General features: G+C 47.0%; 1 long non-coding RNA gene across 7 annotated transcripts in view; it reads left to right on the top strand.

The window, feature by feature from the left end:
- Positions 1-16543, top strand: part of LOC146174426 (uncharacterized) — a 493807-nt gene that overhangs the window by 453779 nt on the left and 23485 nt on the right. For 6 of the 7 annotated variants that reach the window (XR_014701718.1, XR_014701713.1, XR_014701715.1 and 3 more), the window contains exons 3-4: positions 342-402; positions 8973-9122. This is a non-coding gene — a long non-coding RNA (uncharacterized LOC146174426). Of the gene's footprint in view, positions 1-331; positions 403-8972; positions 9123-16543 lie in introns of all 7 variants that reach the window. The other variant, XR_014701717.1, reaches the window with a different exon arrangement.

Raw genomic sequence — 16543 nt, 5'->3', positions numbered from 1 at the left:
TCACGTTAATTATTCCTCCACATTTAAAGCCTGAAACAAGCTCTTTGCCTTATTTGGAGATCAATATATTTTAAACCTGTAAGCCTAGTCAACAGCGCTACTTTGTTCAAGGTCCTGTGTTTTACACTGGTGACCATGGGGACCGAAAATTTTTCAGCTGATTAAGGGTTCGGTCAGAAATTTTGTATTTAGGTGAACGATGTCAGCGATAAAGTGGATTGCATATGTGTTTGGCATGACGTGTCTCTGGCTTCCTGTGCATTTCGAGCTCATAAATGTTTTGTCATCGATCAGAGTATGTAAATTTAATCAATCAACATTCGCTGTCGAGTTTCTTACAGAAGCCCGCCAGCTCCTCATCCCACACTTCTTAGTCACTGGCAGCAGTGTGGCCTCGTACCTGTAAGTGCAACATGCTCCGATGTTTTTGTTTTTACTTTAGTCAACTTTATGTAGTAGAGCCCGAAAATTAATATAATCGACGATATATACTTCGTTCCAGTTCTCCAGATATTTGTGCAAAACATGTCGGTCTGCTCTCTATTAGAAGCTATAATAAGCTGCCTGTGACTCAAATATAATGTGATGAGAGTATGCAAGGGAAAAATAGGTGCACTTTCTTTCCTGATATTAGAAGTTATATTAAGTATATTCTTTGACCGCCCCTTTACATTTTAGGAGGAAAATTACATCGAATATTGCTCTAACTGCGCAGTCCGAAACGAACCATATTGGGACTTGAATCAAGATGAAAATTACGGGCCAAATTTGCAGTTACGACAAATACCCTTGAAACGGTTGGCATCCAGATGAGCACGCAGTGCCCAGAACGTTAACACATAAAATTATAGGCAGGGGTAGCACTGGACGAATTCTGTTAAAGACACCTAACTTGAAGCGTGCTGCTCACATGACGCAATCATTTGGGACGCCGATAATGGGTCCTGGCTCCTCTTAGAACTTCCTGCACGATGCTTCCGCTCCCTTCAGAGCATCGTAACTAGACCTAAGCCTATTGCCCACTACGCCCGAAGGCACCCCCATATACTGCACACATATTTTCGCTTGCTATCCTCGATTCCAAACTACTTTAGCAGCGTGCGTCCAATACCTTCAGTGGCGCTAACGACATCGATGCAGGTGACTCAGGGTGGCGTATGAGGTTGTGGTAAGAACATTTATTGGCTATACAAGCGCCAGGAGGTATGTTTGGACCAGCCCATAAGGGACCGGTCCTTATAAGCACTAGGCGGAGGTCCCTAGTTTGAGACCCAAGTGGCAGTTGCCGCCGCCCGGGCGTCCGACTAAGGCTTTTTAGGCCTGTAAGTCATGGCAGCCGAGTAAGATCACCTCCCAGTCCTCCCGGGTTGGATTCGGGGTGAGGGAAATAGCCCCGTTGGAGAGGCAGGCCTGCACCATGTGATGTCTGAAGACACCACTCCACAGTGTGGACAGCTGCCACTAAAGGACGGGTCAAAATGCTTTAAGGCTGCCGGACACAGCAATGTATTGGTGAAAAGGCAGAGAAGGAGCCGCTCATCCGCCTTTTTGGGGCTTTTACACGGGCTGGGGTAAAGGCGATGGCAATTTTTATAGTACTTTGTGATATCTTTGAAGGTGTAGACCGAATTAAAATCGGGTTCCTGATCGGGTAGGGAGGAGAAAACAGCCCGGTGAGAGAAAGTGCGGGCGGCTGCGTCTGCTGCCTCGTTTCCTGCCAAACTCTGATGAGCAGGGATCCATATTAGGTAACGGTATGCGGGGTCCGGGGCACGTATACAATTTAAGTAGATTTTATAGGCTAGGAAGGGAGTCCAGCCTTGCTTGAATTTCCGACAGGCTGCTCGCGAGTCAGTAATTCTGTATTTTTAATCAGAGTTTGCGGTTAAGCGAAATTGCCACCGCTTCTGCGTGTGTTGTACTGTGGACTCTGAAGCTGAGACCATTAACCGTTTTGCTGTTGTGTACTACAGCGGCTTTGTACCAACCCTCGTGGTGAGGACCGGAGGCGTTTACGTAGTATAGACATGTTTTGTTGCCATAATGTCGGGCTAGGGCGTGCGCTCGTGCCAGGCGCCGACCATTACGATTTTCGTGTGACATATTGGTTGGAAGATGTCGCATACAGAGGGCGCGCCTCCAGGGTTCTGGGATGCGAAACCTGTCTTCCATGAGAGTGGTGTGTTCGATACAGAGTCGAACAAGGCGGCGACTCGACTCCGTTTGCGATAAACGCGTGTACTGTTTTGTAAGGGGCGCCTGCCGGAGCTCCCGCAAAAGTATTCACCACCCCAAAGGCTCTAAGACAGCTGTTTGAAGTAGTGATGGGGAAGTCCAAGGTGAGCGTAATAATTTTGCGAAGGATGACCTCAAGGGCATCCTCCTCTTGTTTCCGTTAGTGGAGATAAGGTGTCGAATAGAGAATCAGAATAGTCACGAAGGCGTTTGCCAGCCGCAAGATATCCTTACTTTGTAACTCCCCACGTTTGTTTGAAACCCGGCGGACCATGCAGCCCATCTGGTCCCCCATCTCACGTAGTTTGGCCAATGCACTGTCTGACCGTCTGTGTTTGTGGATTTAGAGTCCGAGTACCCGTAACTCGTCAGCTTCGTGTATGGGACCACAGCCTAAAGAAAGGGTGATTTGAGTTGTGCACTTTGGATAGGGGCGGAAGTGCACAAATTCCGATTTTTGTGAGGAACACTGAAGACCGACCGCAGCGGCAGACGTAGCGGTCTACTATCGTTGCCGCTATTTGCAGGCTGGTTTCAATGTCCCCTATGCGGCCATGCGTGGCCCATAGGGTGATGTCACCGGTATACAGGACGTGCTGCACACCAGTAACACCATCGAGCTGGAAAAGCAGTTGCATCATATCCAGATTGATGAGCAGCGGGGAAAGTACTACGCCTTGGGGGGCTCCCTGTGTGCCGAGTTGGTAAGGACCATGCTCATTTTCTTGGAAGCGAATGTAGGATTGAAGATCTGTAAAAAATTACTTTATGCCTTCGAATGTGTTGAGGCCACCGTCGATATCTCTTAGGATAGTGAGTAATCTCGTGTGTTAGTTATCAAATTCCCCTTTGAGATCTAAGGCGAGTACTAACCGGTCATTATGGGGTCATTCGATTGGCTCAAGGATTTCCCGAATGAGTTGCGGGAGGACATCTTGAGCAGATCTGTGGGGGCGGAATCCGAGCATGGTGCGCGCGAATACATGTTTTTGTTCAATATATTTCGATAGCCGCTCCCGCACCATCGTCTCCACTAGTTTTCCCACACAGGAGGTGAGAGAGATGGGGCGGAGGTTATATGCGTCAATTGGTTTGGCTGATTTAGGAATAAAGGTTACCAGAGCCGTTTTCCAGTCGCTTGGTAGGGGGGTGTCGCCGCGCAAAATCCTATTGATGTAGTCGAAGAGGGGCTGGTTTACCAAGTCGGTTTGGTTTGGTTTGTGGGGTTTAACGTCCCAAAGCGACTCAGGCTATGAGAGACGCCGTAGTGGAGGACTATGCAAATTTCGACCTCCTGGGGTTCTTTAACATGCACTGACATCGCACAGCACACGGGCACCTTGATTTTCGCCTCGATCAAAAAACGGGCGCCGAGGCCGGGATTCGATTCCGCGTCCTTGGGCACAGTAGTCGAGCGCCGTAACCACTGCACCACCCCGGCGGGGCGCAGGTTAGTCAAAAGCTTGACGGTGACCTTATCCCGTTTCGTTTTGGCAAGAGCCGCCCGTAGATCATGGAGTTGGAAAATTTGATCCTGCTCTGTGTTCTCTCTCCCTGAATACGAGTATGCTGATCCACGGGGGCTGTACACAGATACTGCTCCCGGAGCTTCTGAGCCAGTTGAGTTGTATTGCCAGAGAAAGCATGCATGGCTCTCTGCAAATGTTTCTGTGTTTTGGTTCGTGTTTGGTTTGGGTCGATGAGGGCTCGAAAGAGGCACAATGTGTTTCGGCTGGACATTTGTCGCGCAGCCGTGTTGCATCTATGAACTAAGGTAGAGCCGGCGAGATAGGCTGCGTACTTAGCCGCTGTCTGGGTGAGCTCGGTAATTCCAGCTTTAAGCTTTCTGTTGTGTTTCTGGCATCGCCAACGGCGGACGAGGCTGTGATGAGCTTCCCAGAGGTGTAGGAGGTGGTTATCCACGTGCGTGACGGCCTCTGAGAATTGAATCTGTGTTTAATGCGAGCGAAGGTGTGTCAGAAGATGCTGGGACCATGCTGAGTAGCCCTGCGCGGAAATGAGTGTTTTCAAGGGAGTCAAACGTTTACCTGAATTTCGTCCAATCTGGAATAGGACCTAGTGTTGTGGGACGTTTAGCGGGCGTGTGTGTATTGTAATGTTAATAATAAGGTAGTCTCTACCGAGGGTTTCTTTGGTGTTAAGCCAGTGTGTTGCGAGTGAGGGTTAAGTCGGACACGTATCCCGTGTCACGGAGTTTCCTAACCATGTTGGGTGGACGGGGTCAGTGTGGATGGTGAGGCCCAACGTGGACGGAAGTTACGCCAGCTTACCTCCGCGCGACTTGTCCTTGTGATACCCCCACAGCTGACTGGGAGCGTTAAAGTCGCCCATGATCAGGAGGGGATCGCGACCCTCTACTCTTAGCGCGCGGCTGAAGAGGTCCGCGAATGTCACTGGCTAAAGTTTGAGAAAGCAGTACATGTTGAGTACATGAAAGGGGGGGTCCCTGCAGTGGAGTGGTAGAATGATCACCATTACATAGGAATGATCTAGTTGGAGATCGAGATCTACTCAGTTGGCTATGCATGCCTTGTGTACGAGAAGACAAGAAATGAGATCGTGTTGGAACGTCGGATAAATTGAAAGTGTAGCGCCCAGGCGTGACTCCTTGAGGGCAAAAACGGCTGGTACAAACTCGAAGGTTTCAAGGTAGAAGTGGAAATTGGCCCGCTTAGTGCGGTCCTTAAAGCCTCTACAGTTCCATAGTGTTATTAAAGTTGAGATGGCCGAATCGGAGGTGGGAGAACGCCTTTGACTACGGTGTCTCGCCATGATTACCCATTTTTGGGGAAGAGGAGGAGAGAGTGGCTGCCCCAGAGCCAGCTACCTGCGGCACCACGGGGATGGCGACAGGATCGGGGCAGCTGTCCTCATTGCCGAAGTCAATGATCCGACGAATGAAGTTTACAGGACGGGATACGTTCCTAATGGGCCCCGACCGACGGAGGAGGCGGGAGCTGTCCAAGATGTGTTTTAAGACAACCGTGGGTATGGCAGTTATAGCCTTGGTGCACATCTGGTCCATAGCGGTCTCGACCATAGATCGCATTTTGGAGGATAAGCGCTCCTCCATCGTGGAGATCGCTGTCACGAGGGCAGGCGACAGCTCCGTGATGCTCACTATTGCGTCCGAGTTCTGCGGGCTCGGAGCGGCGGACGCCACTTTTGATTTTAAATTTTAAATTTTCTTGATAAAATTTTTATTCTGTGCCCGGAGCACGTCAATATGTTTTTGTATTCCGCATCGAGCGCGGCCACGGTGAGTGGGGAAGAGGGAGGTTGGGGAGAAGAGGAGACGATCCCAGCTCAGTTACTCACCTGTGGTTTTCCATGTTGGGGCTGTGATGCCCGGGCGCCGGCAGCGCGATCCGTCTTGAGGGCCGGGAAGTGGTGGGCGTTGCTGGAATACTGACTTGTCTGACTGCGCGTACTAGATGTGATGGCTCGCACTGGTGTGGTCAGTGGCCCAAACTCGGGTTGAAGACCTTGGAGGCGACGACTCGCTTTATGGACGGGAGGGGCCCCCGCGCATCGATGACCAGCGTCAGTAATGAACTCGTGGGCTAGTTACACAGAATTTTCACCCCACACCCCCACCAAATGTCACCAACAAACGTGGCAAGCCGCAGATGTTGTTGCGACTAAAGAAATAAGGAAAAGAAAACGAACGGGCCTGCTACTGGCACTGTAGCTGAGCCACCGCCGCTGCCTCGTGCGGACAGAAGAGAAAATAGAGAAGAAAAAGAAGAGAGAGGTGGTGGCGGTGAAAATATTTATCAAAAAAACAGAGGTACATGGGTGTTGATCTGAGGTCAGGCTTAGTGCCCTTCCGTTCATAAACACTAGGTTGAGTTTCTATTATGAGACCCCAGTGACTTCCGCTGCCGCCGTTGCTTGTTTTACCAACACCTTTTGGGCTTTTAGGTCAGAGAAGGGTCGTCTCCCACACCTCCCGGGTGGGGTTTGGGCTATGTGCAAAGGCAGGGTTAGATAGACAAGCGCGGTGCATCAGCCGTCTTCCACCACAAAAACGGTATTGGGTGCAATGAGGGCCTACAAGAGATAGAAATCGGGTCGAAGGCTAGCCACCGCAGCAAGCGGTGGTGACCTATCAATACCAGCCCCGTAGGGCCAGGAGCAGCCACCCCTCCGCACCCCTTCCAAGCAGCCGAACAACGGAGCAGGCCTTTTTAATGAAGCGAAGCTCGAGAGAAAAGACACAAGGCTCAGCCACGTGCCAAGACGTGGTTTGGCCTTTTAGTGGCGCCAGAAGATGGATCGTAGTGTGGCATTAGGCTTAACAGATCTTACAATCTTATGAGCCAGCCTAAACCTTCGCAATTTGGTTTCACTCTGCGATGCACTATCCTTAGCCTTATCAATATTAGCACTTCTGGGATATGCAGCGAGATATTCACGAAGGATTTTAAATAAAGTTTATATTCAGGAATTCTTTTAAGATACATTATAATTGATTTGCTAAATTTCTTTTTTAATATAGTATGTTTTTTGAAAATTTATCATGAATACCATATGTGAAAGCACACTTCTAGGCATATTTCAAAAAGGTGAAGTATAATATGTGTTTTGGGGTGTTTTCAATGAATTAAAAATGTACTCTAATAGATGCAAAACTGTTTCACCCCCAAGTACATTTTAAGTATTGCTCGATATTCAAGATGTGTTTTTAGTATCTATTCAAGTTGCTAAAAATGAAAGCTTATTTGAATATGAGAATGACACATATGTGCTTTATCATGCTGGAAATGCATTTAAAATCTGCCTTTGTGAGTATAACATAATTAGTCTGAAGGACGTTTCAAGCCTTGCTCAATATTGGAAATATACTGTTCAAATTTGTTTAAAATGCTGGAGTTGAAAGAGCGCTTCGAGCATATTTCGAATACGTGAAAGGTGCTAACGCATTTTTAATGCCTTGGCAATGCATCATTCAAAATGTACTTTTGTATATATGAAATTATTTGTGTTAAATACTATTCGAGCATTGCTCCACACAGAAACTAAATTTTAAAATGCGCACTTATTCCTTGAACTCAAATTTTTGTCGTAACTAGCGTCTAACTTCACTTTCAATTGTATGCTTCGTTAAACTAGTAATACTATGACAGCAAACGAAACGCTGCTCAAAAAGCGTTAGAGGAAAGAATATATGATACAAAAATTCTAATAACTGGCGCCAAATTGACGTCCGCTAGAGCTGGCACCTATTGCTACACGACGGCTACTGCTACACGATGACTACTGCTGGATAGGCTGAGAGTGTTGCTGTTCCTGGCCCTACGGGGGTGGGACTGGTAGGTCCTCGTTGTTTACGACGGGAGTTAGCCTGCCACCGGAGGTTGTAGCGGTTGTAGGCCGTCATTGCACCCGACACCAATTCGGTGGTGGTTGACGGTTGTTGCGAGGTGTGTCTTTCTCTCTCCATCTTCTTTTTCTTTGTTTCTTTTCTATTTTATCCTCTGTACACACGACGAAGCGGAGGGGGCTCAGCTACAGAGCCAGTAGTTGGCCTGCGAAGTTTCTTTTCCTTCTTCCTACAGTCGCAGCAACAAGATGACTAGTGCTCCCGTAACGTGTCATTCCACATGCATGCACTTTCTGTAAGCGAATTGTAATGTGTAAATAAACGTTTTCTAAACACATATCTATCGCGTAATGGCCGGAACCAGCATTGCTGAAGACGTTTGCGTGAAAATGCGTGTAATATAAAATCCTGTAAATTCTTCAAAGCTCAATAGCAAGAGGTATGAAGAAGGAGACAAAAGTGGCTTCGAACATTGGTTAATATAAACTTTTTATTTCCGGCAATTCAGCTCTGAAAATGCTTTGTGTACTTTGGTTTTTACAGTATTGATAAGTATATTCCTTGTGCATTTTGTGTACTTTTTTCCCTTTCAAATAGTGCATGCTCTTTCTTGTGCTTTATGAGTGTGTTCAAAGGAAGCGAGAAATTCATACTTTAGACACATTATTCGTATAATGTCTACTCGCATGAAAATAATGCCACGAGTACATTAGTAATTCTCTGAAAGTACCCTGTCAGTCTACTGGTGGAACACTATTGCTGGAACATAACAATGCGAGCTGAATGACATACGTTTTAAAAATGTTAGAAATATACTAAGCGGGCAAACGTTTTATTTTAAGATATTTGTAAAAAATTGGCTGTTTTTTACTCCTGGTATATGTACAGTGTATTCATTCCGTATTTCAGGCAGTGGGAGAAAATAATGCAAAATAATATGAAATAAATACAATACATTTGAAATGAATTTGTAGTGCAGCCTTTTTGTTTAATCAATGTTTTGGTTAAGGTTAAGCAATAAAATGACTCCGGAATCATTGTTGAGGAATAAATATTACAAATATAAAATATTCGTGTTTTCCTGTTGTGGTCAAGAGCTCTGTGGGGTGCCTTCGCAAATTCGTGCGGGAACACATAGGGGGCACCAATTTTCCGCAGCAATATATTTTAAAAAGAGCTGAACTCTGCAACGTTTGTGAGGCCCTATTTCTCTAGAGCTCGAACGAGTCTGGATGTTGAGTACTGTAAAAAACCATCTATTACGTTTATATGATGTCTTCAAAGCTAGACTGATTGTCGTGTTTCCGGAACATCTGGCTGTGGCAATAGAGGGGTAGCCATAGAAGGTCAATGTTGCGCGGCAATTCAAGATATGCATTTTTACTTTCAGTGCAATCCCATATTTCGGAGAGCTGCCTGTGGACTGGAGTGTGAGTGTGTGCGCCATCCTCATCGAATAAACCATCACTGGTGCAAGATTGAAGGAGTGCCACTGCTTGCTCGTTTCGTCCCAAGGCCAGCAGCTGTGCCGCCATACTAAGTGGGGAAATGTTCGCGGGTGGTTTAACATGATGCTGCAACAGTAAAGAGTTCACAGCATAGTAAAGTTCACAGGTGTCATTCTTTTTAAGTTGTGCTGGAAAGACTTACCTAACCTCTATGACTAGTCAGCAAGAAGTGTTCTTGGCATTATCGCATAGATTCAAGGAAATGTACTAGAAACATAAAATGGTTGGAGGGAAAATTGATAGATTTAGTGCTATTCTTGTCATATTTTTCAATGTCATACAGCAGAAGGCAAACAGAATACAATCCGTGTTGGTTACATCAGTGTGAGGTACACAGAACTGCTTAGCATTATGGCGCACACCTGACTGTTCCGTTATGAAAGCATGGACATTTAGCTTACTTGCGGACAGGTGGACAATGTTGCGCCTGCATCGAAAGTCCGAAACGTAACCATTGAATGGATTCTTCCTGTAATATTTAGGAGGACGCTTATTACCCTCCCCCCTCTAAGGGCAGGCCTGGCAGTGAAGAGTAGCATTCATGGGTGCAGTTTAGGATGCGCACTTTATAGCACTAATGTCGCGTTCAAATAGGAAACACGGATTCTACAAAGGAGTCTCCACCCGGAATGATGTTGCGCAGGGCAATCATGAAGGCATTCGTGCAGCAGATTGATGATTTGTAGAGTATATTGGAGAGACACTGCGACCTATCAGTTAGGAAACGTTTCATGCATTAATCACTATTTTAAGCGGGGCATCACGTTTCACGAAAGTTTTATTGGTTTGGTTTGGTTTAGTGTGAGGAGTTTAACGTCCCAAAGCAACTCAGGCTATTAGAGACGCCGTAGTGGAGGAATCCAGAAATTTCGAAGTGTTATGGGGTATTCAAAATTCACAAGCCGGCTAGGTAACATTCTTGTGATGTCATTATCCCTTGCACTGGTGAAGAGTTTAGTGACAGAATAAATATGACGGACACACCGATGTTCAATTTTCTAATTTTCAGGACGGCACTCTGTATTTGCGATCTGAATGGACACTTGTGGAATTCAACCGAAACAAGGGTCAGGCTCGCGAAGCTTCTGTGGAGTTGGCGACAGGCTTCTGTTCGTCATCGGACACGGGGATTTGCCAAGCATTGACGGCGTCACTTGGTAGAGGGCGGACCTACCTTCTGAAGAGTACCAACCCACGGACTAGACCTAATAGGCCACTGCTTCAAAATCGGCTCCGCCGCTTCCGCCGCTTCATTATCTTCGAAACGCCATCACAGCTCAGAACAGTCCCGCAACTAAGAAAAAAGCTTGTATGCGAAATATCAATCACTTCTGACTCAAAGCGGAACTTGAAGAGAATTAAATACACGTTTGGAGGTCTGTATCAGAATCCTAAAAGAAGCTTATGTAATGGGAATTTAAATGTCACCAGTTCAAGAAGCAGTAGTTGTAATGTATTATTACACTATTCAAGGTCTGCATTTGGCTGATAATGATCTCGTCTGCTTATGTGCCATAAAACGAAACATGCAATGGTGTCTTTCATGTTTCAAACAATCGTTACTTCTTGTTTTCTCGTCGTTGTGTTTTTACTGCAACTGAAGCAAGCGATTAAAAAGAGCACAAGCCTGCCCGTTGGCTCCGATGAAGGCACCATCGCGGCCGCATGCGGACAGAGGCGCCTTGAAGCAGAAACGAGACGCGAGATTGAAAGAAAGCACTCGAGGTAGCAAGAGGCGCCTTTACCGAAACGGCGAGCACGACGATGGCTGCAACATAAGCCTCTGAGGAGGAGTCCATACCACAAAGGTGATACTCCTGGATTCCAGCCTCGATGGACGGAAAACCATCATTGCTCTCGTTAAAATTTATCTATAAACTAGCTGTTGCACAGCCAGGCGTTTTGATTTCTTTTATCCGCCAGACGATCCTCATGTGGACAGATTGAGAGAATTTTAAAGTACATAAAACAAATTAAATCGTTATCTGGGGAATATATAAAAAACCTATGTGGCACGCCTTATGTCACTTTCTATGAAACTTCCCATTCTCTATTACGAGGAGTAAAGCATAGTAAATCCGCTAGTCTTAGGTAATCATTCCAAGGCGTCCATGTTTGAACAACTCCTTTATACACTCTTAGAACGGGACCCACGCTTCGACTCCGGACAAGTGGTTAGGAGAAGCGGCGAGTAACAGGCACTTCTGTGCTAGCGAGTCTCGCCCGGAGCGAACGAAATACCTCCCTCTCTTTGAAACAATTTATGGGCCTCCATTCTCTGCTCTGCAGTCACGAAAGCGGCTTCCATCTTTATTAAGACAGCGCTACACGAAAAAAGCGTGCGCACTTCGCGGTATAGATGGTTCAGGAAGCTTGGAGAATTCGCGCAAGCTCAGTCGTCTCGAGAAAAACTCAGCTGCAGGCCCGGACCGGATATCTAACCGTATGCTTCGGAACCTCGACGACGCCTCGATTCATGCGCTCACAGACTCTCTGCAAAAATGCTGGGAGCGGGGAGCCATCCCGCAAGAGTGGAAATGTGCCAACCTCGTGCTCATCCCCAAGCCGGGCAAACCACCTACTCTCTCGAACCTCCGTGCCATTTCTCTCACGTCCTGCGTGGGAAAACTATTGGAGCATGTAATTCAGACCCATCTTCTTCGTTACCTTGAAAAACATCACCTACTTCCAGACACAATGGTTGGTTTTCGACTACACCTTGCGGCCCCCGACATCATGCTCTTGCTGAAGTATCAGGTGCTGACACATTGCACTTTGGACACCAAAGTCATAGTTGGTCTAGATGTCGCGGAGACCTTTGACAATGGCCGGCACGAAGCCATTCTGCAGAACCTCCAGACCCTAGGGGTGGGACAATGAACGTATGCATATATACGCGACTTTCTCGCGAACCACACAGTGCAACTTGATACCGGCTCAGGAGATCTTTCCATCATCTCTCCTGGAAGCCGGGGTACACCCGAAGGCGCAGTGCTTTTCCCACTCCTGTTCAATATTGCGCTGCTTGGCCTACCCAATCATTTGGCAGATATCCCCCGCTTGCACCACAGCCTATGCGCCGACGATCTCACTCTGTGGATTACACAAGGCAGTGACGGCCAGATCGAGGAGAGTCGGCAGACAGCAATCGATCGCGTTGGTACCTACCTGACCACAGTCGGCCTATCTTGCTCGGCCACCAAGCCTGAATACATTATTGTTCCAACCCAGGGTAGACGCCCCAGATCACCTCCGGTATCCTTCAATCTGCAAGTACAGGGCACCCCATACCCCGTACCGACCGAATCCGTATCCTGGGCCTTCATCTACAAGATAATGGAGGAAACGCCACTACTCTTCAGCTAAAAGATCCATCTGTAATCCAGATCAGCCGCCTGCTCAAGAGAGTCGCCAACAAGTATAAGGGCATGCGCGAATCCAAACTTTTGCGCCTCGTACAAGCCTTCATTTGTACGCGCATTGGCTACGTTGCCCCTTACCTTCGCCTCACGCGAACAGATCGGGAGCGACTGGCTGCATCCCTACGCAAGGCATACAAGACAGCATTGGGTCTACCCATGTCCACTTCCACCACCAAACTGATGTCCCTCGGGAACTTCAGCACAGTCGACGAGCTTATTGAAGCGACTCTAACTTCCCAATATGAGCGCCTCTCGCTGACACATACGGGCCGTGCAGTACTGAGCCAGGTAGGAATCACCCCTCTAAGGGCGACGTCTACGTATATGGAGCTCACGCCTGAGCAGTGACTCAGTCTTCGTATACCTCCGCTTCCCAAACGTATGTATCCAGAGTATCCTACAGAGCGCAGAGCCGAACGAGCCCGGCAACTCCACAAACGTTCTACCGGTCGCCCCGACGTTACATACACAGATGCCTCCCGCCACCCCAGTCGCCCCGCTATGGTTGCGGTTGCATTGGCACCGCACCGAAACTGGCACAACACTTGCAGCGTCCTCAACGCCGCAACTGTTACCAACGCGGAAGAGGTTGCCATCGCGTTAGTTCTGACCGACCCCTCCACCGAAGTAGTCGTTAGCGATTCCCAGCAGGCAAATCGTAACTTCGATGCAGGTCGTATGTCCCGACAGGCGCACACTATCCTCCGATATCTCCCCTTACCGTCTACACCTCGTCTTCTCATATGGGCCCCAGCCCATGAGACGCTCAGCGGGAACGCACAGGCGCATGCTCTAGCGCGAGAAAGCTACCGGGCGGAGCACCCTCCTCAGCCTGCCGCTTCCTCTGACACTCCCCAAGGCACTCATTTACGCTTTGTTACATACCCGGACATCCTCCAGCATTATCGGCCCGAACGGTGTCTATACCCCCTGCACACCGGGAACTATCCGGGTGCAAGGCCGTCCACTGGCGCAAAATACAAACAGGAACCTTTTCGAACCCATGGCTATGTAGCACATTTTCGCAAATCTTATTGCACCTAGTTGCAAACACTGCTTACAACCGGCCACATTCATTCACATGGTGTGGACTTGTATACGACACAACGCAGACAATACAGCGACAGTGGATGCGTGGGAGTCCCTCCTGCGTACCACCGAGCTCGCCCAACAGCGCCAGCTCATTTTGCGCGCATTGGAGGCCGCAGAGTCCCAAGGGATCCCTGCTGACCTTCTCTAAGCAGTGCAACCAGTCTTTCGGCTGGTTCACCTTCTTGGGAGTAAATAAAGAGCTTATCATCATGATCATTATCATTATCATCATCATCATCGCAGAGCGCGTTGTTGTCGGCGTCAGACTGGGAAGGGGACATGGCAGTCGAAAATGCCGTGCCCCGCAGTCACACATAACTCATCGATCACCTTTTTTATTATTCCTCTCAAAATATGACGAAAAAAGATGTAAAAGAAAGAGAGAGGGAGCCCGGACCAGCAATGCTTTGCCAGGCTTAATCCAATTTAAGATAAAAGAAAAGGAGCGAAACGCCCAAAATAAAAATAATAATTTAGATGAGAAAAAAACATGGACATAAAAATGTAAAAAAATGTACATTAAAGATACAAAAGGAAACAAAGATCACAACTGCCTAGTTACAATAGATATATGAAAAGGAAAAAGGATAAAGAAAGAAAGAAAAAGCGAAAGAAAAGCACAAAAAGATAAAGAAGTCCAGGAAAAAAGGCAGCAGAGAAGAAAATGTCCGAGGGTAGCCAGAAACTGCAAAAGAAGAGAGAACAGAAATATAAAAATTGTGCATTAAGGATTAGCCAATTCGCAAAAAATATAACTTTAAAGTGAATATGCGAAACACACTTCGGCCTAGAAAAAATAAATATATGTATATAAAGCGGTTACCAAAGTTTGCAATGAAATGAGAAAAAATAATATTGAAAAACGTCGCGAATACTAAACTAATGGAGGCACAAAGAAACACAAAACATCACGCATAAAATCCTTGACAGCTTGAGAAGACGTCCATTACTATGAAATTATAGAATTAAATTCTGTCCGAATCGGTTGGGAGAAAGCTGTACATTACGTACTCACAAAAAAAGAAAAAAACTGAATTCTGAAATCTGAAAATATAATATACCGGTCTATGGAAAATAATTAAGGTAACATGAAAATGGAAAATGCGGATAAATGTATATATAAAAATTGGCCACAAAGAGGTGAACAGAGAAAAGAAAAGTAATAGTAATTACATTACTAAATACCAAATGACGGATTTAAAAGGAAAAGAAAACAGAAAAAAGAAAGACAGAAGAAAAATGTTATGCAATACAGCTGATATCAGAAAATAGTCCAGTGCTGCATAAGAAAGAGGAAGACAGCAGATGCGCTGTAAAGGGCATGCCCATTAAGAGCCTTTGTCGATCTCTTGGGCTGAAGCCTTGGTGAAGAAAGGTGCGTGGTGTCGGTATGACTCTGCCACAATAAGGAAAATCCGACAGGCGGGAGTGACTCAGACCTCCACAACGTATTCATGTATTGCTCAGGCAAGTGAACACAGTGCCTCATAAGAGCATAGCCGTTCGGCATAAGTGGCTGAAAGCTCCACGCCATAGTGTTGCACCTAAAGGCGAGCATAGCGGGCATGCCCAAAGCACTCATGCTCAACAAAGGAGCACGGAGCCCTCCCCTGAGCAGAGCGTGGTAGGGGGTCTTCAGGACCCTCCGGCGAGACCCTCTCCCCTCCCACAGTCGGGCTCAGGCACAGGATCAACGGGTCTCCGCTGGTGCTGGTGAACAACAGAAGCAGAAAATAGGCTGCAGCAAATATGCCAGCCACGTCGTGGATAATGTCCAGACAGCTTGTCAGACGAAGGAAACAGAGAAGTTGCAGAACACATTCTGCTAGGAACCGAAGGATGGATACAGATAAAAATAACAGAAGACAAACAACCTTAGAACAAACACCAAACGTATATACATAAACCGCATTTTCCAACAAAAGAGTTCTTAGTTATTGAAATTATAAATGGAAGAACAAAATTGAGGGTGTAATGCAAATTACAAACGGAACTATTAACATGAACAGAGTATTCCTAAGATAGCGAAGAATGTTCAAAAAACCTCAGAACAAAAAAAAAACTAAAAAAAGGGGGGGGGAGTGGGTGAGGGGGAGAGGTAGACAATCAGCGTGTATAATTGGGAATAGTGTTGCTTATTTGATGCACCATTTGGATCAGAACTGCACAAGCAGCGGGATTTCTGAGAAGAGAGGGGTAATTACGCGGTGCAATTTCCGACGAACACAGTGTCTTTAAACGAGAAATAAAAGGAGCTGTAATGGAGCAATCTTGGAAATAGTGATGGACGTCTTCACATAATAGCCCACATGAACAAAGAGAAGATGATGATAGGCCAGTTTTTTTTTTAAAATAAAAAAGGAATCTACCATGCCCAGTAATTAAAGACCCACCATCATCCATTCAATACTTCTGCCAACCCCCCTTTGCAGGCCCAATGGAGAGCGTCGGGAGGATTTTGTTCGAGGTGAGGGCCCTTGTCGGAAAAGGAGGCCACCATGCGATGCCTTTACAAGAGTGGGTGTCCATCAAACGCGAACACGGCCTGCCGCGCCATAGTTGCATTGAACCAACGAGGCGCTGGACCTTCGTGGACAAACAATAGGGGTCACCAAGGCCGGCCGTTCTCCTACGATGGATTCATATGGAAGCAGAAAGTGTTCAGAAAATAACAAAAAAATCACAAACGGCCGACACCAAATATCCGAGAACCTCCATTCGCAAAGAATGCGATGTTTTCTTTGCAATTGTAACCAGACCGCTTTCCGTACCTTTGCAGTTACTTCATGGATGCCCGGAACCCTGCTGCGGTAGGCAGCCAGACAGCGTGCCAGCCATAGTAGGTGCGTGCACTAAACAAGCAGGAAGACGGCCTGGTTACCGGCTTCGCCTGGCAACGATTTCAGGTGTCGCACAGTCTGATACGGTGTACTCGGAAG

Source organism: Amblyomma maculatum, chromosome 11 (genome assembly GCF_055883805.1).
Source record: "Amblyomma maculatum isolate TAMU_Amacu chromosome 11, ASM5588380v1, whole genome shotgun sequence".
Lineage (NCBI taxonomy): Eukaryota > Metazoa > Arthropoda > Arachnida > Ixodida > Ixodidae > Amblyomma > Amblyomma maculatum.
The sequence above is the reverse complement of the archived record's forward strand: the minus strand, read 5'-3'. Positions and strand labels throughout refer to the sequence as shown.